The 25545-nt window shown below is 32.3% G+C and overlaps 1 long non-coding RNA gene across 1 annotated transcript; it reads left to right on the top strand.

The window, feature by feature from the left end:
* Positions 1-1814: 1814 nt before the first annotated feature.
* On the top strand, positions 1815-16831 carry LOC118181236 (uncharacterized). The gene is made up of 3 exons (XR_004756855.2): positions 1815-2051; positions 11212-11334; positions 16710-16831. It is a non-coding gene; the product is annotated as an uncharacterized LOC118181236 (long non-coding RNA).
* The last annotated feature ends 8714 nt before the right edge of the window (positions 16832-25545 follow it).

The following is a 25545-nucleotide window of genomic DNA, read 5'->3' as shown; positions in this document are numbered from 1 at the left end:
ATATTATGCATATGCTAATGTCTAAAGAAGGATAACTACCTTAAGGAGTCAGGTATCTTTAAAATGTCAAAATATCTCCAAGATACAACAAAGGTCAATAGCTTTATAACTAGTTTATGAGCGTGAAATTTTGTGTACTTAATTCAGTATCTTTAATAATGGATTTGCTACTTTTATTTTATATTCCAAATATTAAAAATTTTAAATAAAATATATTTTTTGTCATCCAAATAATATTCTAATATGTACTATATGCAGTGTACGTAGTACTGTATTTACATATACTGCGAGCAACATTATACAAACAAATCAGCGTTTTAACTGATCTTTTTTCTAAATAAAAAAATAATGTGCAATTAAAATGGCTTCCTTTAAATTATATAAAATTATATTTCCGTTGAATTATATTTTCTTAAAAAGAACGACGCTCTTTTTAATTTTTAGCCCAAAGGGGCGCTAGCCCAGAAGGTTATTAGTCTTGAAACACTATTTTGCATCGAATCACTAAAAACGTTTAATCACTTTTCAAATTGTTGCTACCAAATATCATCGCTCTGTATTATGTTTAAAGAAATTAAATAATGAAGAATTTGAATGAGTGAATGTATGTTTCTAACAGTGTGAAAAAACAATGGTGCCTAAAGCCATCAAATTTTGAATAACGTAGTCCTCTACTCGAGTATGGCACCTGGAAGACCAAAGTTTGAACATCGAATTCATTATCTATTTCATCATCGTAAAACTTTAACGAATTTTTGATTAATTCCAAAGCGAGCAGCTTCAGCACTGTATGGAATAAAACACTTTTATCTCCCGAGCGCGAAACTATGTATCGGAAATTCTAAAGATAGTATGCTGTTTTTAAAATATTTTTAGCTCATAAATATGAGAAACTTTCATGCTGTCGAAACTTGCACGTGTGTGTAAATGAAAAACGTTATGTTTCAATAAGGGTGAAATTTAATTTACGTAAATGTTCTAAGAAAAAGTCGAAAAAAAAATCTAATAATACACTAAAAAGGACTCAGAACAACCGTCAGAGCAGAAATGGACGCTACTTAAGAAAAATCCTAAAGCTGATTGATTGTTTCTGACAGAATGTGCATAAGTGTCGCTTATTGTTCATTATTAGATACACCCGTTAAAAAATTTCATGTTCCCGCAGGGATGATGTACGCAAAATGCCACCTGTGGGGAAGTGTGACATCACCAAAATTCAAAATAAATAATATCTTACATTTTTATTTACAATAATTATAAATTTAAAAAGGAATAGAACTTGTTAAATAGCTATTCCTGAAAACATAAACATTTGTGAATCGCTTTTTTTAAAGAAACAAAATCTTATTTATTCACCGGGCGTGAAATCTATAATAAATCATAATCGATACATAGTATTATTTTTTTAATAAAAGTTTATTTCGTGACATATTTAAATTTAATATTGGTTTATAATTTCATCAAAGAGAAATTTAAACATTACTCTCTGCATGGAAAAAAATGTAAATTTTAAGGAATTTCAAATTTATCTTAGGTTACCTTTAAAACATTAAATACTTTTTTAATACGCACAGCTTCCTTACTTGCAATGTATTATTCTTTATCCCTCCCCGCCTTAAATATATTTTTTTACAATAGTATGTGTGTCTCTGTCAAAAGAATGTCTTGCGTACACGAAAATTTTGAAATGGCGGGTTTAATAATTCTTAAGAAAACATTTTCATTGCGATATTTGAACTCAAGCGTCAATCTGAACTAGTACAGCTAACATCACTCCTTGTCTGCGAGCGAAGCGCTTGAGCTGCGCAGTTGACCGTAATATTTTTCACTTTCGGACACGCCGCCATTATAGGTGTCTCGTGGAGTGCATCTTGTTTGTTTACATTTGACTTCGAAAAAAGTGTCGTGGTTTGTGGCGACTAGTCGAAACCGGACATCTGATTTTTGACAAATACCTGCCTTTCTCTTGATATTTAGCAAGTATCTGTGAATGCGTAGGACATAACTCTTTCGAAATGTGGTTTTTAAAGTTTGAGGTGTTAAATTAACATGTAGGTTATTCAGTTTAATTCAAAACTGGTAATTTCAGAATGAATGAATGAATGTATTTAATTTCAAGTTATTGCTCATTGAATTTGTAACTTTACATATTGTGTTTGGATCTTTGTTTTGTTTCTGGTTGAATTCTAAGTATTCTGACAAAAACTGAAGTACTTTTTCAAAAGTATATGAGAAACCAGTTGTTTGCTAGTCCCATTTTTATAATTAATTCATGGTGATTTAAAATTTATGAAATTGATTATAATAATTGTGTAACTACTAGAGAATTTCTTGTGTGTTTCGAAACAGTGTAGATGCTTATATTTAATTTGTTTTGGTTACTTTTTACAATTTATTCAGTACTTACAGCTCTGTGTTTACAAAGATTTACACTGGTATGTTTATTTCATTGAATGAAAGAAATTTGAAGATCTTGTGCTTTTATGAAAGCATCATGCAGTATTTGTTGTATGCCATAACTGATTAAAAATATATCTTAAATTGTGAAAGAACTAATGTAGTTTTCAGTTTTTTAATTGCCATTGAAGAACTCTAAGATAGAAAAGTGTAATAGCTAAAGGAAATAAATATTAATTTCAAGCTTTTTCACAGCAAGATAGCCATACAAATTTTGATTTTTGAATTTGGTATTGGCAGATATAGAAAGCAGAGCTAGATTTAGACTTGATAAGACCCTAAGCTATTTGAGATATGGGGCCCTTTATAAGTCTTGTTATATTTTAATACTATTTATACTGTATTTTAATTTTGGGAGGAGGCCAAGAAAGTGGGAGGCCCTAATCTATAGCTTGTGCAGCTCTATGGTGTAGCTTATACGTAAATCTGGCTCTGACAGAAAGTGTAATATATGCATACTCTACTAATAAATATAATGAAGGGCATAAAAAAAAAAAAAAATGATCTTCGCGTTTTTGCCATGAATCCTTGTTTCTATACTCAGTAATGTTTGTCAGTACCTCTATCTAAGTCATCTGTGATAAAGGTTGATTGCTTTTAACTGGCATCTACACTACTTTTTTAATTGATTGTATACTTAGCTTGTGACTTTTTCTTTTACTTTTCACGGCAATACTTAATATGAAGTAAGAAGATTTTAAAATACTTTGGAATATTGAAATCTTCTTACGTTGTACATTAACGGTAGCTGCTTCTTTGTTTTTTATGTCTTTTTCTTGACTTATAGAAAATATAATGGAAACTCTACTTTTTATCAAAGAGAGGATACCTGTACTTAGAAATATATTTTTTGAGGGAAATTTTAACTTAAAATTTTAAACTGCAAAACATTTTTATGATTAGCAATTCCTTTTTTATAGAGTGGAATGAAAAGTACTTAATGTTTTAAGATTAATTCTTGAGGTTTGAAAATTGCTACACTGATAACTATAAATTTGGTAAGGATCGTAGCTAAAGATACAGAGACTGTTTGTGTCTAAAACTCAGATTACTATGTCTGTATGACAGAGCTAATTTCATCTTATATTAATTGCCCATTTTGTTTTCAGGTATTATGTATTTTTTATAAAGAATAGTATGTCTTCACAATTGCTTCTTTATTTTTCTTGTTAAATATAATTGTATTATCTTTCATAGATGCTAAAGTATTTGATCATCTGAGTAGCATGTGTAGTATATTATAGTTAAACACTGTTTCATAAACTGATGCTGCTGATTTCTGAGTTATTAGATATGGCAAAGCACTTACGGCTATCTGTTTAATTGAAGGAATGCCCTTATGGAGCTGTGTCTTAGGGAAATTAGCTCGTATTAACATTACTTGTGGGGAAAACAATAAAAGTGTCACCGGTAAAAGTATGGTTTAGGGTACCCGTTGGCGAATTTTGGCGGTACATGGATACCGATTTTGTGCAATTCTTTGACTCATTATTTTAGCTAGCAAAGCAGCGATTTTTGAGACAAAAATCGGCGCTACACAAAGCCAAAATAACAAGACAAATAATTGCACAAACTCGGTATCCATGTACACATCGACTTATTTTCACTTAACCCCCCGAATTGCACAAAAATGGCATTGCGCACTCCTTTGACTTTATCCATGTACACGTCAACCTATTTTCACTTAAAAAAATCCCCGAATATCACAAAAATGTCATTGTGCACTCTTTTAACTTTATCCATGTACACGTCGACCTATTTTCACTTAAAAAAAAATCCCAGAATTGCACAAGCTTGCTTTGCGCACTCCCTTTACTTTGTCCATGTACACATTGATATATTTTCACTTAAAAAGTCAAAGGAGCACCAAAGTCTACAATATAGGCAAACAAAAAATACATAATCTCAATAAAATACATTTTAAACCAAACCATAAAATAACATAAAAAAGGAAAAACATGTTATACATTTAAGCACTACCAAAAGCAAATATTCACTTGCCATGATTTTCGAGTTCACTTCATACACCCAGAGCCACGTAAAAATCAAAATATCAATCATACTCAAATGATTTTTTTTCAAACCAGGTACTCTTTCTGATCAAACGCTTCACATAGTGACCATCTGAACCTTTCTTCCTACAAACCCATTCAAATCCATTTAAACGGTTTTAACACACACCACAAAAACGCTTACAAAACATCCCGTGATTCAAAATTTCCCAGAATCATGCACCCGATTACGTCACAATAGGGTTTCCATAATATTCAACTACTCAGACTACCATAAATGAAACAACAACTTGGCGATAAATCAAACAACAACTTCGCCATAATACAAGGGGTACCTTAAAGTCTACTCTACACATGTCACCCAGCTAGCCAATTCACCAAAATTCGAACCTGGTTTCGACTATTAGTGTTTAGTAGTTTTATCTGCTCAGCTGATGGTGGGTTTGTTGTACTGTTAAAGGTCCAGGTTGTACTGTTAAAGGTTAATCAGTTTTTAAGTAGTAATTGAAAGTTTTACTATAATATTGAGCAGTATGGATTAGATTAAATCAAATTCAATTTTATTTGAAGTCCTTGTTTTTTGGTATATTTATGCATATCACAGTCTAAATATATTTTTGATAATTTTGAAATCAGTATTAGTATTAAATATGGATTTTATGATAATTAAGGTTGAACAAGAATCAAGCTTTAGTCATTGTTTATTTCATATGTGAAAAAATGAAATTGTAACTCCTATTAAATAAACAAATTTGTGTCTGAGAAAGCAATCACTGAAGTTCGTTAATCCTGAATATCGTTATTTCTTTATATATTGAATTACTGAAAATATGAAAGAAGTGAGATAAAGTTCAGTTGTTTGTTGTGCTATTCTTTCTACTTGTATATTTTACTTTGCTCTCCATTCATACCTGCATGGTGTACTTTAAATCAGATGTTTACTAAATCATGTGCTAATGCGAGGTAAGAAGTATGCGAGTAGATGAAATATACATGTAGTAATTGCCATTTTTAATTCTAACTGCATAAGCAGTTTTTAAGTAGTAATTGAAAGTTTTACTATAATATTGAGCAGTATGGATTAGATTAAATCAAATTCAGTTTTATTTGAAGTCCTTGTTTTTTGGTATATTTATAGCCAGACATAGAAATTATTTTATTTTTCCATATGCAAAAACAAATGCACTAATATTTGTATGATATTAAATAAACCTTCAATCTTAAAAAAAGTATACCAGTATTTCCTCCCTTTAGCATTAAAAAAAAAAGATTTCTAGAGTTTTATATCATTCAAAAGTAGTGTATGAAATCTCTTAATTTAAAATCGACTCAAAGAAGAATATTATAATTATGTAATCACTGATTCACATGTATAATTTTTTAAAATTTAGTTACAAATTAATGATTAAATTAGGTAATTATTAAGATTAGGAAGCCATTGATGATGTTCATTATTAGTCCAAATGGTCAATTTGCCCAGAAGGACTATTAATTTCATTTTGACATTTTGCATTGATTCACTACAAACGTTGTTTCACTTTTCAAATTGTTGCCACCAAATATTATCGCCCTGTATTATATTTAAAGAAATTAAATAATGAAGAATCTGCATAAATGTATGTATGTTACTTGCATTGTGATAAAACAATGGTACCTAGAGCCATCAAATTTTGAATGGCATACATCTCGACCCGAATATGGGCATCTGGAAGCCCAGAATTGTAATTTATAATTTTTTTATTATCTATTTCATATTTTGTAAAGCATTTATGAGTTTTTGATTCAGGAATTCAAAAATTTGAAAGCGAGCAACAGCAACACTGTATGGGGGAAAAAAAAATTATCTCCAGCTCACAAGACTATCTGGAATTCTAAAGATACGCCTTTTTTTAGGTTATTTTGCAATAATATTGCTGTTGAATTGAACGTTATGGCTTAAGTGCAAAGACCATGATATTTAATAAATAAAGGAAGCACACAAAATGTTAAAAAAAAAAAGCCCCATTGGGCATAATCTGAAAGAATTCAGATATTTTTTATTTCTGTTGAGATTTAACTAATTTTACTTTATGTAATTAAAGTCCATTGGAATCATTAATCTACTTTATTGATTCATTGAAATTAATTTGTACTGTATGTTCATACAGTAAGTTATGGTGTGTACCATATTTATCCAATTTTGTAATGTAATATGTATCTAATACATTATGTTACATAATATGATTTCTTGATGCTAAGTTATGTCCCATAATTCATTGCTTCTAATAGAGAGGTAAAGAAAATAAAACATTCACATACTTCCAGCAAATACTTATTAACAATTGATTTTGGTTTATTAACAATAAAAGTGCATTTTTTTAAAATTAATATTTTCAAAAAATTGTTCTGAAATAATTAATGATTTGGAAAAAAAACTTCAGTTTTAAGATTCATTCCTTATTTCTTGTCATTTATATCAGTACATTATGTTTTTGGCCATGTATGTATAAATAATGATAGGTTTTAAACAAAAGAAATAAAGTTTAGTCATTTCCTGACTTTCTTTTATCTGAATATCATTTGGAAGTTCAAAAGTATAAATAAAAACAATTTGTATTATCATGGAGGTCTTTTTTACATTTATTTATATATTGATTTTAATTTTAAATGCAGACGTTATTGTTATGGGCATACATTCTGCTGTTACCATAGGCTGCATGAAAACATTATGTTATAATTTGCTGCTCAGTTTCAAAAATGTATTCAGCATGTTATCTGTGTAGTTAATACAGACAAAGACTACTTTCTAAAAAAAAAAAAAAAAAAAAAAAAAGAAGCTAGTGATAAATAAATAATGAAAATTAATTAAATATGATTAAATAAGTTATAATGAAGAACAAAATTAATGTAATGAAGAAAATGAAAATTCTTCAGCATCAGTTGTATTAACAGAACTGAAACATCCATTCTTTTATTTGAATGTTTCTGAAAATTATTGACTAGCAGCCATGGAATCAAGCAAAATTACGTAATTTTTAAGTGTGTGATTTCATTATTCCATTTTAAGATTTAATTTCTCATATAAAAAAAAACTGTTTTACTGTTATTACAAGTTGCAAGTGTACTAATTTTGATATATGAACCTAAATATTATGTATTTCTAACTTTCAGTCTTAAACATGCTTGTTTATGTAATATGAAAACATGAAGCTTTACTTTTATATTAATTGTGATTATTGTAATACTAATACAGTGTTTCATTATTACAATGTAAAAAATGTGGCTAAATGTAGCAATTAGATGTCTTATTCTGTGAGCATATTTGACATTTTTTGATCATTTTTCAATGAATCAAAAAATATCTATTATGTGAGTAAAAAACAGTAAAGTGCAGTATGCAGCATACAAAAAATAAATGTGTATGATTATATGTATTTATGGTTAAATCAAAATCAATATTTGTCCTATATTAATTTATTCAATACATTATGCTGTTTTGTACTATATTTGATGTTCCAAACCATATTGTATTGAGTAGCATTATAAACTGTATACTGTTTTGCATCTATTTTTATAATGTTCTTATAAAAAAGATCAAGGTTACTATATAGACTTTTTATCATATGCAATTCTTTCTCTTATATTTAAATTGTTGAATTAAATTTGAGTTTATTCTTTTGAGAACTATCTAACATTTATGTAGTTTTATTATTTTATTATTTTATCCATTCCTTATATTTCATATGGATTGATTTTATAATATGTGAAGTGTGTGTAAATTAATTTCCGATATTGAGTTTATATAATAGAGTGAAATAATTTTATTTTAAATGGAGTTGAATAATTTTATTCTAGTAACTGTCCTTCTAGGTTTTTTTTTTTTTTTTTTTTTTTAATCTTAGTTTTATGTAATTTGTTTCATATAGGGAAAAAAAAATTAATTGATATTTTTTCTTTTATCTTAATTTTTAAAGTAAGATTGACTGCTCTTTTTTTAATAAACTGTCTGCTCTGTTTTTTGCTTACATTTGTGTTAGCTGTTTAGCTCTTTTCATGAGTTTTATTTTTATATTTCTATCTTTGTAAGAGATTGTCTATGTATTTGTGATATATTTCATAATATATATTTCAAAATCAAGTTAATATACAGGGTGTTTATAAAAGAATGATGTTGTTTTAAAAATTAATAATAAATCTATGTATTACCTAACCCATGTAAAAACCTACACCATAAGCATTGGCAACTGTTGGAAGTTTCTCATGTGCTAACTGCTGTTTGCTTGTCATGCTTACTCCACAGCCACAGTGTCAGTTTTCAAAATGGCATCTGCAGCAGGAAGAGGCTTTCTGTGCACTCCATTTTAAAGCATCCATATTTGTGGTTTCAGTGCAGCATGAGATTCGTTCATGTTTTCTGTGCACTGTCTCGCGAGAAAGAGCACGACCCATTTTTCTTTGAAAAAAAAACTGTGATCAGTGACTCATTTCTAGATATGTGGGAAACTTGGCTGTTATCCTAACTGAACACCAATTATGATGATTACATTTTGCAACTGGACGGTGCTCCACCTTATTTTCACAGGAATATGCAAGAGCTTCTGAATCATGTTCTTCACCAATGCTGGATTGGGCGTGCTGTAACAGCAGAAAGCAACCTTCTCCCATGGCCACCCGTTCGCAGGATTTAACACCATGTGATTTCTTTCTTTGGGGGTTTGTTAAAGACCGAGTTTATGTACTGTCAATGCTCGTGTCCCTTAAGGAAGTTTGTGGTCAGATAAAGCATGCGTTGCAGACTGTCGTGGGAGACATGCTATACTGAGGATGGTAAGAATTTGATTACCATGTAGATGTGTGTCGTGTGACCAAGGGTGCACATATGGATATTGTGATTAATGCATCAAATATTTGGACAGTTGCTGCTGCTTATGCTGTAAGGTTTGCACATATAAAGTAATACAATGATTCATCATTAATTTTTAAATTCATACCATTCATTTATAAACACCCTGTATTAATGCAATTTGAATATTTCTTTCTCTAGCGATAAGCCACAGTTACTGGTGATAAATACTCTTCCTCCCCTTCCCATTTCAAATGAGATTTCTACTAGCCTTTCTAGTGTAGAAGTATTTAATTTTGTGATGAGTTTTACTGTTGTAACGTAAAGACTTCCAAATGAAAAATCAAAAGTCTTGACATCTGAAACTTTCTACATTGTACCCAAAATAACCTTTGGTGTAAAATTTTCAGCTATTTTTAGAAACTCATTCCTATGCTCATAAAGAATGCTTTACTACTAGTTTTCAATTTTTTATGTAAAACTTCAGCCTTCCCCTCCCCCCCAAAAGGAATGGAGACTCTTCTCACTTCATTTTATTTAGTATTCAATAATAAATTACAAATATAATGTAAAATTCTGAATTTTTAATGTAAAAATTAATGTTCAACTGACTCCCAATCAACTGGGATAATACTGAGGACACATTTTTATTATTGCTGCTGCTTATAATAAAAATCAACATAGTTAATCTGACAGTTGATGAAAAAAATACAGCAGAGATAAGTAAAAAATATTATTTAACAGTTCACTTGTATTTTATGTAGTTTAATTTGGGGAATAAATTTTCTTGGTTACATAAACTAAATCAACGTTTAAAACAAGAGCATGTTTCAAAGCAGAAAGAACCAAGTTTTTTTTTTTATATTACTCTGATATTTGTGTACGAATCAATAGGAAAGGCAAGATTAATGGCTGTACACTTTTAATTTATTTTTATAATTTAACAGTTTATTTTTAATGGATAATTTAGCATATATATATTCCTCATTTGTATCACTGCTACTATCCTATGCATTTTCTTCTTTTTGTACTGTTTGTAAAAATTTTGCTGTATTCTGATGGTTTGCAATAGTAATATTTCCATTGTTCCACAATGAACTAGCTTAACTTTTTTTTAAAACAATACAGGATTGTCAGGAGCTGACTGTATTTGTCTTAGGAAAGACATTCTTTATATAAAGTTTTTAACTGTAGTTATACGTAATGCTACAGAATAATTTAATTACTCACAAGGAAAGAATGTGTTTTGTACAGTGACTTAATGTGCTTTCATTTTGTAATTACTAAATATGTATTTGTGTATGTGAACTGATTCATTTCAAATAATCATTAGAGATATTAATAAAATTATATATCCTCCATTGATAGAGTACATGAACAATATAAACATGTCAACTTTTAATGACTGGTTAAAGAAACAAAACTTGTGATAACAAATAGATGATTTACAATTGATAATATTCTTTCAGTTAATAAAAGCTTAATAGAAAAAAACTGTGAAGCATTTAAAAAATTATTGACTTACATTTGAAATGGCTAATAGTAACTAATACATTTTTTAAATGAGTTTGCCAAAAGTAACATATGACTAACTCAAAAATTGTATGCAAGGATATGCATTCTTTTCTTTCTTTCTTTTTAATTTAAGCTATGTTTTAATCTTTTAAATTTCCTAAATAAAATGTAATAACCTTTAGTGATGTCTCATGTATATTAGAAATATCACAAATTTTTTTTCTTTTACTTTGATAGGTATTTATTTATTAATGCGATTTTTTTTTTGTTACTCTAATAGTTTTCATGAAGCATTGAAATCCATTTATTAAGTTATATGTGTATATGTATTAAATTTTAATAAATTGCAAAATATGAATAACAATGAAAGTTGTGTATATAATATCTTTTAAAATTTTTTTCTAGGGTTGCCATCTTCTGTGTGCTGTAGAAAAATGGAATACAATTGTCATCATATAATTTTGAGCATTTACCTTCAAGTTATAAAGCATATAAAAAAAGAGTCATGAAATATTTATTTATGATGAAGTTTATAAAATTTATTATTTGATAATTTTAAATTATAATGCAATGTATCTAAATGAGATGCATGTGTAAAAAAATATTTGACCTTTTAATATTTTTTCAACATATTAAAAATTTATTATGTTTCTCCATTTGGCTAAATCAAAGATTATTTAAATTGGTTTTAATTTCAAATTATAGGAAATAAAATAAGTGTGTGCTAAATTTATTTCATTAGTTATGCATTTGGAACTGTGTTTCATAATATATAAAAATAGTAATAGTAATGAGTAAGAATTTTAACATAAACATTCTGGGGCCTTTTTGTTAAGAATTGTTGTAATAGAGCTGATAATAAAAACATATTATCCAAAACATAGAAAATTCTCTCACTGCTGTCTATGAAAATGTGTAATAATCTCAACTTGAAAATTTAGTGTTTCTTATGCTATCTTTTATACTGACAGTTTAATCTCTAAAATGAGTTCTAGTGATAAAATTATTTGAACTTTGCAATCAGAACCTCCCTGCAAAAGATGTCTGTTATAAAGTCATTAAAAAAACTTTTATCAAATATTATTTTGTAACTTTTAGCCATAACAATGTTTGCATCTTAAGACTTGGGAATAAATATGAAATATGCATAATTTTTTTAAAACTACTTGGGGCAATCATCCTCCCAGCCCCTTTTGGCCCATCATAATGAAATAAAGAACATGGGGGGCTGAGAATTTATGTTTGCTCTTTTTTTAGGTATGTGATGCATTTAAAGCTAAGGTAGAAAAGGGGGGAAAGATGTGTAACTTTTTATATTTAGCCTTCAAAAATGTAAAGGATACAAGACTGCCAAACTGAAATTCTGATTTTAAAACAAACAGTAAATGTAAAAAGGCTTGAAAAAATGTAAAATATTTCATAGACATAAATTCATATGAATATGAATGCTAGAATATTTCAAAGCTACAGCTGCAATATCGTCACTATCATACCGACTTTAAAGAATTTAATCTGTAGGATGCATCTTCAGATATATACTTAAGTATATATATATTTACTATTTGTTTTATTTTTGAAGGTAAGTTCTTGCTGTATTTATTTGAGAGAAATGATCCAACTGTGATTCTTAAAACAGTATGAGGAATGTTCAGGTTACTATGTATCCTTTTTGTTTTAATTGAAGATATAACAGATGTGTACTCATTTACAAATTACTATAAGAGTGCTTACACATTTTTAGAACGATTTCGATAAAGAGTTAAAAAAAGGGGGGGCAAATTGTTTGGAATAAAAATGTCTGCTTATTATTTCAAATGAGAAATATCGTCTGCTACTAGTCTTCTTTCTAAATGTTGCATATAAACAAGCAGCGGATTGAATGATATAACTTTCCAAAGAGAAATGTTCCTATTCGGTAATTGAAAAACATTGTGAAATGCATGATATTAAAATTTCGAAGCACAAAATAAGGAACATTATTAATCGAAAAAAAACCATCAGTCGTTACTTCTACGTGGAAAGATGATCCGAAAAAGGTATGTACTGTTTCTAATTTATCTAAAATTAAATCGTTGGCAACAAGAAACTAATTGCAAAATCTTTTAAATATATCTGTAGCAAAAATAAAGTAATAAACCAAGCTTTACAACTTTTAAAAAAGCTAAAAAAACATTTTGTTCACCAGCTTTTACCAAGGCATGTGCTTGAAGCAGAACAAGGAGAAATACATTTTGACCCTTGATGAAGCATGTGTTTACCTAGATGACTTAAAAAAAAAAAAAAAAAAAAAAAAAAAGCTTATTAATTATCGAAAATGAATAGACAAAATGTAAAATTATCTATTAAAAATCAATATTAGCAAGTCAACTTTTAATCCTCAGCAAAACTAAGGAAAACATTGTTTTTTAAGATTTTTTCAAGAAGCTGTTCCTTTGGTCACAAAGGCTAAATATTTAGAAATTATTTTGAATCAAAGACTCACATGGTCCAACCACATGAAAAGTGTCAAGAGCAAAGCTATGGGCATCATGTGCAGATTTCTCCATGTCATTTGAAAATATTCAAATCTTAGCTTGCATACCAAAAGACATATCTATACCAGCTGCATTCGACCAATACTTTGTTATGCTGTTCCTGCTTGGAACACGGTCACTCAAACTCAGCTTTATCAATTGCGAATAGTGCAAAACAAATTTCTGCGCATTATTACTGGCTCACACTTTCTTATCCGTAATGAACTTTTACATAGAGATTTAAAACTTGAGACTATTCCAGAATATATCAGAAGATCCACTGAAAAATTCTTCAACAAAGCTGTGCAATGCGACTTCGTTAATTGCTCTCAAGTCTTTAATTATGAAATTCTCTTCGAATATAGAAGTCTCAGACCACTGGCAACATACACCTTCATGGGAGGAGATGGGACAACTTTATCACTTAGCTCCTAAATTAGTAGCTGTTTATACTTCCAATGCACCTGATCTTGATAGAAGTTTTTCTGTTGTATTAATATTGTTCTTGGAAATTGTTGTTACTATTGCTGTGAGTTTTTTCACATTGTTGTGTTGTAACTTTGATGCTTAAGTTGTTGTAGAATTGCTGTTGTAAATTGTGTTGTATACTTGTGTTGAACTGTGTTGTTTTTAGTTGTATTGATTGAGGTTGTTTTGAAGTTTTTAAGCTTGTCACTGAAACCATTGCTGTAGTGTATCTTTCTCATATTGTTGTCATTGAAACTGCATTGTCTTGGATCCTTCTTGAAAACTCTGATCGCTCTTTACGTTTTGCGAACTTGGCTGATTGGATTGTCTTGTTCCTTTTGGTACTTCTCTTTTCCCCCTTTTCTCCGTTTTCCTCTTCTGAGATTCTTTCCACGTCCGGATTTCTTTATGTCATGTGCCCTTGGGCTTTAATTCTGGAACCGGCAACGTTGCTCTTTGCAGTAGGTCGGTCAACTATAGAGTCTAAAAAAAAAATGTACAAACCTGGTTCCATCAAGCTTCAATAAGAGATTTGTGATTGTTGTAGGATTCTCTAGTGGGGAGGTGATGTAGGATTCTCTAGTGTGTGTTGGGGGGGTGAATTCCATTTCTTTATCCCAGTGACTTTCAAGACAAAGCAGCAAGTCATACTTTGAAAAGTGATACTGCATTATACCCTTTCAATGTATTCCAGCGAAGTCACCTATAAACTGTTGTATGCTTTGTTTTGATTTGGTTTATTTGATTATAGCAAAGCACTCAAGGGCTATCTGTCTAAGGGGGTGAGTGCCTTCGTGAACAACTTTCTGAGGGCTTTTGGATGAAGTAAACTTACACGTGCGAAAACCTAAAACCTCCATGTAGCCAGCCCGTTCGCTGGGATTTGAACCCCAGACCGAACTACCGAGTGTTCGGCAACTTTATCACACGACCGCTGTTTGGTTTCTTGAAATGAACTCTTCCTAAGTACAAACTCACCACGATTGATGGACTCTGGAAAGTAGTAGAAAAGGAATAGAAATTAGTACTCTTTAAATTTTATAAAAAGCCCTTCTATCATGGAAATCGAGATTCTTATTTTTCAACAAGAAGAAAGGGTATCAGATCGAACATTTAGAAAAATACTCTTTACAATTCAAACATTAATTAAAAAGCCCGAAATCATTCTAAAAATGTTTAAACATCTTCTGCAATTGCAGTTGCAAGATATATGACTACAAGTATAGTGAAAATGTTTCATGGCTGATTTTAATTTTATTGAAATAGAATTCTGATTTTATTGTTGTTGCTACAAAGATGAAAATGTTTAATGTTTGATAAGTTGCTGGGGTTCAGTTTTTTTTAGAGTTAAAACTATCTTATTCACTGATCAAAAATTATTTTTAAAGGTAATGTATATACCAAGTAATTTTCTTCTAATTCTTTTTTAATTTCTTTCCTTTTATCCCAATAGGCAGATAGCCCTAGTGTGCTTTGCCATAATTAAATACACCACCTTTTATCCCAAATTTTTCGTCAAATCTTTATAAACCGCTGTATCACTTTTCAAATTGTTGCCACCAAGTATTATCGCCCTGTTTTATATTTAAAGAAATTAACTAACGAAGAATCTGCACGAATGTATGTATGTTTCTCGAATTGTGAAAAAACAACGATACATAGAGGCATCAAATTTTAAATGTAACGTAATCCTCCACCTGCATATAGGTACCTCAAAGCCCGAATCTTGAATTTCGTGTTTGCTTTATTATTCATATTTTTTAAACTTTAACGAATTTTTGATTAAGAAACTCGACGATTTCAGAACGAGCAGTGGCAACACATTGTACGAAATAAAATATTTTATCTCCAGCACGCGAGACTGTCTATCGGAAATTCTAAAAATAAGTTTTTAAATATTTTTAGCCCAGAGGGACGTTAAGCCAAATGCTCTCGAAACTCGTGTAGATGAAGAAAAAACTATCCTCTAAGCGAAATGTAAAATCTTAAACATTTTAGATTGCCCCCTTTTTTTTAAATTTATATACCAAGAAATAATCTAAATAAATTTAATATGTAAAAAAATTAACGTAAAATAAAAAGATGATGGCTATTCTCTAATGCCAGCCAACTTGAGAAATTCAAGAATTTTAGAATTAAGAAATTATAAGATTTAGAATTTAGAATTTTTTTAATGAAAAATGAAATTATTTATAATTTTTATAGATATTTTATTTTTCTCTCTGTTATGTTTTACTTCAGATTTGAAATGTTTTAGACGTATTTTTTGGGGGAGGGGGGGTATGGTTATATAGTAATTATTTTCTGTAACAGAAAGTTGTTTGTAAATCTAAATAAAAATAATTTATGATACTCATGCCTTAGAGCATTTAGTTTTAATAAAAAATATGTAATATTTGTACATCAAGTTAATTTTGAAATATTATAAATTTTTATCTTTGGTGAATTTTTTTTTTTAAATATTACAAAATGTTTTATTAGATGTGAATAAAATGTAGGAATTTCTAAAACGTGTGTAAATCATTTTTCGAGTTTATGATTCCGCCTCCTCCAATTTCCATATGCCCTAATAATTATTTTAAGTTATTTTTTTTTAATCTGCCTAGCAGCATTTCTTGCTAAATTGATGAAAAAGTAAAATGGGGTAGCTGAAATCACGTTAGAGTTTTATAAATATATAGTTGTATAAAGAATAATAATAGCGATGCGAGAAAGGAAAATATTAAGCTGAGGAATTGATGTTAGAAGATTATCATTAATTTGGGGGAATTAACGCCAATCATTAAATAAAATGCTACATTTGAAAATTTTTTCTTAGATCATTTTATGTCGTTTTGCAAGTCTAAATATTATCATTATTTTTATCATATTTATTACAGAACTGAATTTTTATCAAAATAATTTCTGATTTTTTCTTTTTAGAGAAAACTATCTGGCAAACAAGAATTTACTCTCCTACTACTCCATTAATCCACCATAATACTGGGCAACAAGTAGCAGAAAATCATATCAAAACATCTTCCAGCTTTAAAAGCCAATTGCAGCCTACTAATACTACCTCCATTTTGAAGCCCGTTCCTTATTCCGTTCGAAAAAAAACTCGAATTCTCTTTTCGGAAGCTCAGTTACATGAATTAGAGAGGCGATTCAAGCAGCAACCGTACCTTTCTGCTCCAGATCGAGAGGAACTGGCTAATTTTCTTAAACTCACATCCAATCAAGTCAAGATATGGTTTCAGAATCAGCGATACAAATATAAGAAGTTAGTGGCGGAAAAAAATTGCAGTAAGTAATATTGATAGTGTGACATGCCGGTTCGGATTTCTTTAACAAGGCATGGTATGTCTAAATTCAATGTTGTGTGGTCGTCATACTTATGTTTATCTTTCTACAATCGTGTCAATTTATGAGTAGTATTATTTTACGGAAGATTGAATTTTTTTAATACGAATTTAAAATTTTTAATTATTGTTATAAAGATTGTCGCAAAAATAAGTTTATTCTGTGAAAAAGATTTATTTTTATATTTATGTACATATTTCTACCAGTTTTTCTTATAAAATTATTTTAATCCGTGAAAGTGCAAATGGGCGTAGCAAATATTGTCAAGAAATACGAAGTTTTTATATGTATTAATAAAACTACTTATTATTAAATGAAAACATTCGTAATCTTTGATGTGCTGTTTTGGGTTCTCATTTGATAATGTAGAGCTCTGTCAACTTCTTGTAATAAAATTTTAATATTCTGGGTTTTTTATTATTGTCTTTATTTTATTTCAATGAATCCTCACATATCGGAAAATGTGAAAATTTTAAGATATGCATTTAATATTGAACAGCCGATTGGATAAGAATAATTGAATACTGATAGTTCTGCCTGGATTCAAAATACTGGCGAGTGGGCTGTCTGCATGATGTGTTATGGTTTTATCCATGTATAATATTAATATGAGTTAGTTTCCTCGCAGAAATTCTTTCACGAAAATATCCCTTCCCTGAAGCAGATACCTCTGGCATGTTTTGCTTTAGTCATTTAACTAACAAACTATTTTGAAATAAATATATCTGGTATTGATATCGTAAAATCCGAGACATATAAGAGGCCTCCAATAAGTTCTAAGCTTAAGTATAATGTGATACTCCTGAAATGACGAAATAGGGCGAAATTATTGCATCATCCTTTGGAAAACCACACTCAGCTGGTGTTTATATTGAAATTGAATCATCTTCTGTGACTGAGCTGCTGGTAGAAAAAGGCACAGCACCGACAAATATTCATGAACGCATGGCTGCAATTTGCTGTGATGCAGCACCTTCCTGTCCCGCTGTCAAAAAGTAGACTGCTGTTTGTAGACAAGAGAGAGAAGTCACTTGAAAATGATCCTGGACCAAATGGGCACACCAGCGGCCGAGCGGTGAAGTCGCTGAACACCGGTCGGAGGTTTGAATCCCGTGAACGGGCTGGCTGCATGGGCGTTTTCGTGATTTTCCCCATGTATAACGTGTATACGAGCCAGATTCCCTTAGAAAGTCCTCCACGAAGGCATTCTTCCCCTTAGGCAGATAGCCCTCGAGGCTTTTCCATAATCACATACACACTGGACCAAACGGCAATGTGGCTGCGAGTATTGAAGAAATGTGTGGTGGGTAAAATAGGCATCAATTTGGATGCCTATACCACCATTGAAAAAATCTTGCATGAAAAGCTGGCGATGTTTAAGGTCTGCACTAAACAGGTACAGAATTTATGCTAGAAATGAAGGAACAAGATAGTAAAGTATTCATCAATGGTGGTAGTCCCTCCACACTGGCTATTAAGCTTCGCCCAAGTTTTTGATGAAGAATCTTCCATCCCACTTTGCCCACCGCCAACTATTTAAGAGGACTTTTGGCTCGCCATATATTTTTAGTGTCCCCTTGTCGCAAAGACACTATAGCACTTACACTGCAAACAATCCATGCATTCTCTGCGATTCGAGCTCGTACCCAAGATTGCAGCAGCCAGAATCTGTAACAACTGTACTGATCAGGGTGGCGAAATAAAGAAACATCAGGTCAAATGTTTTCGAGAACTGTTTGTCATAAATAGCAATGAAATTTTTTTTCTGCGGCCAGTAAAGATATCCAGTATGGATTTATTGCTGTAGCCTAGAAACGAAACAAGTGACTGTCACATGTAATCGCTCTCTCTGTACAGGGTGTTCGGAAAATGTTAGCGTGTTGTAGTGGTATATGATAATAAGTGAAAGGTAAAAGCATTCTGCCAGCGTGAATGGTCATTGCCTGTGCCAATTTCGACCGATATCGTTACCCGAAAGTATAGTTAGTCAACATGCACTTTATTTGTAAGTGTGCAGATGGAAAAGTACCAGCTACTCAAAGGAGTTATCCTATGCCTCAAATTATGTATAAATACTGATTCGTTTAATCATAATACAAGCCGTTTTGGCGATATCTGCATTTAAATCTTGGCACTAATTTTCTAGTTGGCGAAAATTTCTTTCAACGAACTTTATTTAATTAATTTATGTCAATCCTGACTTTTTAACTTTTTCTTTAGTGAACAATGACCCGTGCTAAAATTCTTGTAAATTTAAATCTCTTTTGATTAATTGATAATTTTTACAATTTTCAAAAATGGCTTAATTTTTTAAACTGCATTTTAAAAAATAATTAAGATGTAAGAAAAATGTTTAAAGGAATTTTCTAGAAAGGAAGTGCTTTTAAAATTTTTATTCATTTGCGAACACAACTAGGCATTTGCGATCATGAGTCATATCAAAGATTTAGAATTTGAATTTTAAATCGTGTCAGTATGCGTGAAAACGGGATTTTAAACAATCCAGATGTCGCAGTTAATCGAATATTTTTATGTTTGTGATTTTAGTGATTTAATTATCAATAGAGCCTTTATTCGAGTACCACTTAAAATTATGCAAAAGTAATAACAAATATCCATGCCTTCTTTGGGATTTGAGCTCGTACCAAAGACTACAGCAGTCAAAATCTGTAACCACTGTATCGATCAGGGCGGCGAAGTGAAGAAACATCAGGTCGAATGTTATAATAAAATTCTTCAGTGAATATACCCACATCTCATAGCAATCATGACTCTAAGCTGACTATGTGTGAAGGTGACCAGCATTTCTCGGAATAATTAAAAAGAAAACTTGCAATCCGGAAATTTCAGATTAACAATTCAAAAAGAGCTTAACCGTTAAAAATATGTTTAATTAAAAAATTCAGAACGGTAATTAAATCATACAAATGCTTCTTTGGTTCTCTTCTTAACTAAAAAAAAAAATCTAATGTTTCAGCTTATACAACTAAAATGTTACTGTGGTTAAATGAAATTAAGTCAAAAAGAATTTCTATTTTAAAAGTTTCATCTTTTTTCTATATTTCTGTTCTGAGCGTAGAATAGTATGAAGAGAAAAATGTCAAAATATTAGAAAAATATGCATTTGAACAAAATTAGAAGTATGTAAAGGAAAATTTGCGATGTATATGTGTAGTGTCTTCTTAGCTTGGAAATAATTACTCCAGGATTATAGACTCGCACATTTATTTTTAGACGATGAATACAATTAAGGTTAATTAAAGAAATGCACATAAAAGCTTTATATACGTTGAAGCATATACAGAAAGCTGAGCGTCTGCTCGTGCTATTAAATTACGGGCGGAAACTGTATCTACTAGCTTGTAAACTTGTATGGTACCCTGAAGCCAAACAACATATACGTAAAGAAGGAAAGCTTCCATAGGCAAAGTAAAGCAGTTTGACTACTTCGCTACTAAAATCGTGGATGGACAAAGTCTCGGGGCCAAGTCGGCAGGTGTACAGAAAATTCAGGAATACGATATGAAACCAAAGAACTTATAGGATTCTTTCTTTGACAATTTTGTGACTCAAAATAAATAATATATTAATTAATCTACTTGCGTAAATCAATCCGTGCACATCCTTCTATTGACCGTGTTTTTGCAATAGGATGGCCTGACTTAACAATATCCAATCAATCCTTAGCACCATATATTCAAGAATGGACAGTCTCTGATGAATATACTCTTTCAGGTCATAAATATATAACCTTCCAAATCGCACAAGTTTCATTTACTGTAATTATCAAAAGATATAAGTTGCTTGGCAAGAAAATTCAAATACGTAATAAATACGGCGCTAAACCAATTAACCAAATGGTAAAGGTGTGGTGCCCGTCTTCCCCGTTCCTAATCCTTTGATCTTGGAGTCCGTAGTAGATGATCACTAGTCTCCGGCAATGCATTAACTATCTCTCTCATCCTCTTATGTACTTCTCCATCCATCCTTTCCTCATTTTCGGGAAGTGGTAGTCTGTTATGCATCCCACCGTCATGAGAGATGTAAATGTTCTGTCTCCTTTCTTTATGAAGCACATTTGCAACGGCAAGAGACTGTTCCTTTGGTAATGCTACGTCTCGAAAAGGAAAGCAGGTGAGTTCCTTTCCCAGAACCTATTCCAGTTATTGGATTTTTCAGCTCATATATTGCAGTAGTATACCCCCCACTATATGCGGCAAAAGGATGCCGCCATGACGTAATAGAACAAAGGATGACGCAACGGGGGCGTGGCCTCTGCCATATTGGATCACGTGACTTCCATCCGCCATGTTGGATCACGTGACGTCCGCCCGCCATATTGGATCACGTGGTGTTCCTTTGGAATGACTCATCCTTTTCCCGCCATGCCGTGCGTGCTGAATCGCCGAGGCATTCATTAATTTTATTCGGTAAGTATTTATGAAGGATTTAATTAATTATTATTTAACTTACCTAATTAATTTATTAATCACGTGGTCTTTGGAGAACATCGGCCATTTTGTTTTGTACCGTGATTTATGCTGCCCTTCATGACAGTTTCACAAATTGCGTGGGCCCGAACCCATGATGTCGAGATCTCTAGCTACGCGCACTTCCGTGGTTTTTCTCATTATGTAACATGGTTATGAGTCAATTTCCGTTAGAAAGCCCGCCACAAAGGCTTTCCTTCCCTTAGAAATAGCCCTAGAATGCTTTCCCCACAATCAAATAAGCCAAACTGATCTCTCTTCTCCCATCAAGTATCTGATATTGAGATAAAACGGAAAATAGGCGATATGGTGAAAAAATACTCTTCCGCCAAGTGACAACGGGAAGAAAAATTAGGCGAAACGTCATTTTGGACGAAAGGACGAAGCAATAGTACTTTCTTCCATACACTGTTACTGTTTTCTAGTCTTATAGAGGCGTTTTAACAGTTTTACCTTTTTTCATTGGCATGCTGGAAAATGAATAGTTCCCCCCTCCCTATCATCCTTTGAAACACTGTATAGACTGTTTATTATTATTCTTAAATTAAACCGGAGGCCGACTAAGGAATTTCCTACTTTTTCATATGAAATTGTACACTTCTGCTCAAAACATAAGTGAGAAATGCAAAGCACAGATTAAAACAAAAACTGTTTAAAGGATATGCGTGACATAAATCCAAGAGGTTGGTGTGTCATTACTAGACAAGATAGCAAACAATAAAGCAAAGACATGTAAAAATACACGTAGTACGAACATGACATCACGAAAGATCAAATGGGTCGGAAGAATGTACAATGGAAACATCACTGCTTGACAATGGCGAGGCAAGTTGGAAATAGTGTTGTTTATCGCTTGTTGTGGCAGCAGTGACCATTCTTTAACGCTTGTCGGAACTACAGTAAGGTGCCTGGCGGCATACTGCTACCTGCTTCTGTCTGGATTTAGGTCAGTTGATCTAGCAGGCTACGGCAGATACGGAATGGTTTCACTCTTCAGATAAATCCGCTCGAGCTCTATGCGGGCGGGCGATAAATATCGAGTCGGTAGCCATTGCAGCGACAAAAGGATGCATAAGAGGGTGTAGAATTTAGTCGCAATATCGGATGGCTGTGACGGAGCCAACAAGAATTACGCAGGGGTCAGTGCGGCTGTTCGTTGTTTCTTGTCGTCGAGATGACATCCGGACTAAGGCTGTGGTACTTAACGGATTAATGTCATCCCGACAAAAACAAAACGCTACCGGCAGACACACATTTTCTGATTCAAGCGTTGCATACTGTTAAATTACATGAAATATTACATGGTGTACAAGAACATGCTTCATTAGACTATTACATTCATTATTCACAGTGATAATTTCTAGCACTGCAGAATAAACACAAATATCGCAGCCCATATAAGTAAGTCTCCTTCTCTATAATAGTCTCTTTCGACGATGCTTGGCGGCCAGTAGCGTGTCCGTGGCTCTCGCCATATCATTGTTCTTCAGGAATCGTTGTGGGGGTTAAACTGAGACTCATCCGTGAAGAGTAAGTGGCTCCACTATTCTGGTGTTCAGGACCTTCCTATGGAAGTCAACAAATGCATGGCTCAAATAAATACTTTTCACAAATCTGAGCGTATCTCTAAGGGTTCTGGTGAAGAAATACGATATATACTCAACTATATATGTTCAATTAATGATGAAACAGCGTCTTGCAATGGCAGTATAGGAAAGCAAAGCAGAACTGGAGACAACAATAAATGAAAAGGTGGAAAATATTGCAAAAAGGAATGACTTGCCCCCGAAAAGTCTCCAAACAGGTACGACAATGTTCGAAGTCTCGATTAAAAAAGAGGAAAACCGAGCAGGAACACTTTACCCTGTATCTAAAAAATGAAATTAAAACTCCAGAAAGTTAAGCAAAAATTACTGCAAAATATCAATCCTACAAAACTAAAAGTGGGTGTCAGAAAAATGAAAACAATAAATAGCGCAGGTGTTAAAAAAAATGGAGAAGAAGAAGACAATACGGCCCTCCTGGAGTAGGCAATCCAATAAAATGAAAGAAATAAACGTCAGGCGTCCTACTAGGTTGAATCTTAGTGTCATGGTGTACACTGTAAACGAGGACATCGCTGAAAATAATCTGGCCCAAATCATGCCTACGCAGAGCCGTGGATATGAAGATGAGTCGATAGAGAGTCAAGTCTTCCATGAGAGGACGGTACAGGAAAAACTGGGTTACAGCTGTGCATCCAGAGACTTTTAAGCTCACGAAGAGAAATCAGAAAGTAAATCTTCAATGGACTCGCAATACAGTGTATAAGTTATTTACAGCAACAGTGCTTCAACTGTTTTGGTTAGGAACACACCAAAGACTTAAGCAAAGATGAGCAAAAGTGCTCGAATGTGGAGAAACCGACCTTTTGAAGGCAGACTGCCCAGTGATGGAAGCAACTGCATTAAAGCAGCAACTGTACGAAAGCAAATGAAAAGTACAAACTCTGCCTAAATGTGAACCATGATGCCAAGGCTATGCCTAACACACAAAAGAAAACTCGAATTATATAACAGAAAAATAAACTATGGATATTTACAAAATAATTTTACTCAATTTCTAGCATTCAAAGAGTGCAGCAAAATAGCTAAATGCAGAACTCATAACAAAAAATGACATTGCCTTAGCATCCATCCAAGAAACGTATGTTTCTAAAAACAAGCTTTCAAACATACCAATGAATATGCGCAGGTATCACAAAGATACAGACCTTAAAGGGCAATTCTCGCCAACAATTCCGGACTATTCCATCTTCGAGGTACTTGCTCAGAATATTTCGCAGTAATCCTAGTGGAAGGAGCTGTGCCGTACATCCTATGCTTATTATATACGGTATTTTTCCCGCCTTCTTAGCGTGCCTTCGGGGTGTAATGGTCTGCATGCTGGGCACGTATTCCAGAGGTTCGTGGTTCGATTCCCGGCGAAGGTGTTGCTCATTTTTCATCTTTCATGCTTCCAAAAAATCCTTATGTCTCTACTGTGGCGCCCGAACTAAAAGGGTGGTGGATGATTATTCTCCACACTCAGGATTTGGCGATTGGGTCCCTAAAACTCCAGTCACCCTTTAAAAGGGGGAGTATATAAGGTATTTCTCCCGCCTTTTTAGCATTCCTTCGTGGTGTAGTGATATGCATGCTGGGCGAGTATTCCATAGGTCCGTGGTTCGATTCTCTGCGAAGGTGTTCCTCATTTTTCATCTTTTCATGCTTCCGAAAAAATCCTAATGTCTCTACAAGTATACTGCCTCCCTTCACTGCCACTGGACATATCCTAAGTCACTTGGACACTATAAATCGAAAGTATGAAAATACTACTTGTATCATCTAGGGTGACCTTAATGCAAAGCATATCCTATGGAGCACTTCTTACACAGACCCAAGGGAATTGCAAATCTGTGACTTTATAACCTCAACAGAGTTCATGATATGCAATGATCCAAGAAGCAGAGCAACATGCGTTGTCAACAGAGGTGAATCATGGGTCAATCTAACCACGATCAAGCCTCAAGGCAACATCACTGTGGAGAACTGGACTGCTATAGATGACATTATGTTGAGCGATCATCGTATAATTTCCTGCGAAATCTCAGAGATCTCTTTACAGGAAAGATGGTACAAGCGTTGGAATTTAGAAAGGACAAACTGGATCGACTTCCGGTTTATGCTGTCTGAGAAGTTCTACCACCCCTGAACCCTTGGACTCAAAAAGTGACACTGACAAATTCAGTGAATATACCTCAAAAGCGATTAGGACCTATGCTAAGTCTAACTCCTGGTGGGCGATGGAACTCACAATTCAAAGAAAGAAATTCAAGCATTGAGAAGGCGGTATCAAAGTGAACTATGGGATAAAGAAAAAAGACAGAAGCAGTTTATAAAGAAGGA

Source organism: Stegodyphus dumicola, chromosome 5, assembly GCF_044657685.1.
Source record: "Stegodyphus dumicola isolate Sdum_Otavi_A_Nest chromosome 5, ASM4465768v1".
Lineage (NCBI taxonomy): Eukaryota > Metazoa > Arthropoda > Arachnida > Araneae > Eresidae > Stegodyphus > Stegodyphus dumicola.
The sequence above is the reverse complement of the archived record's forward strand: the minus strand, read 5'-3'. Positions and strand labels throughout refer to the sequence as shown.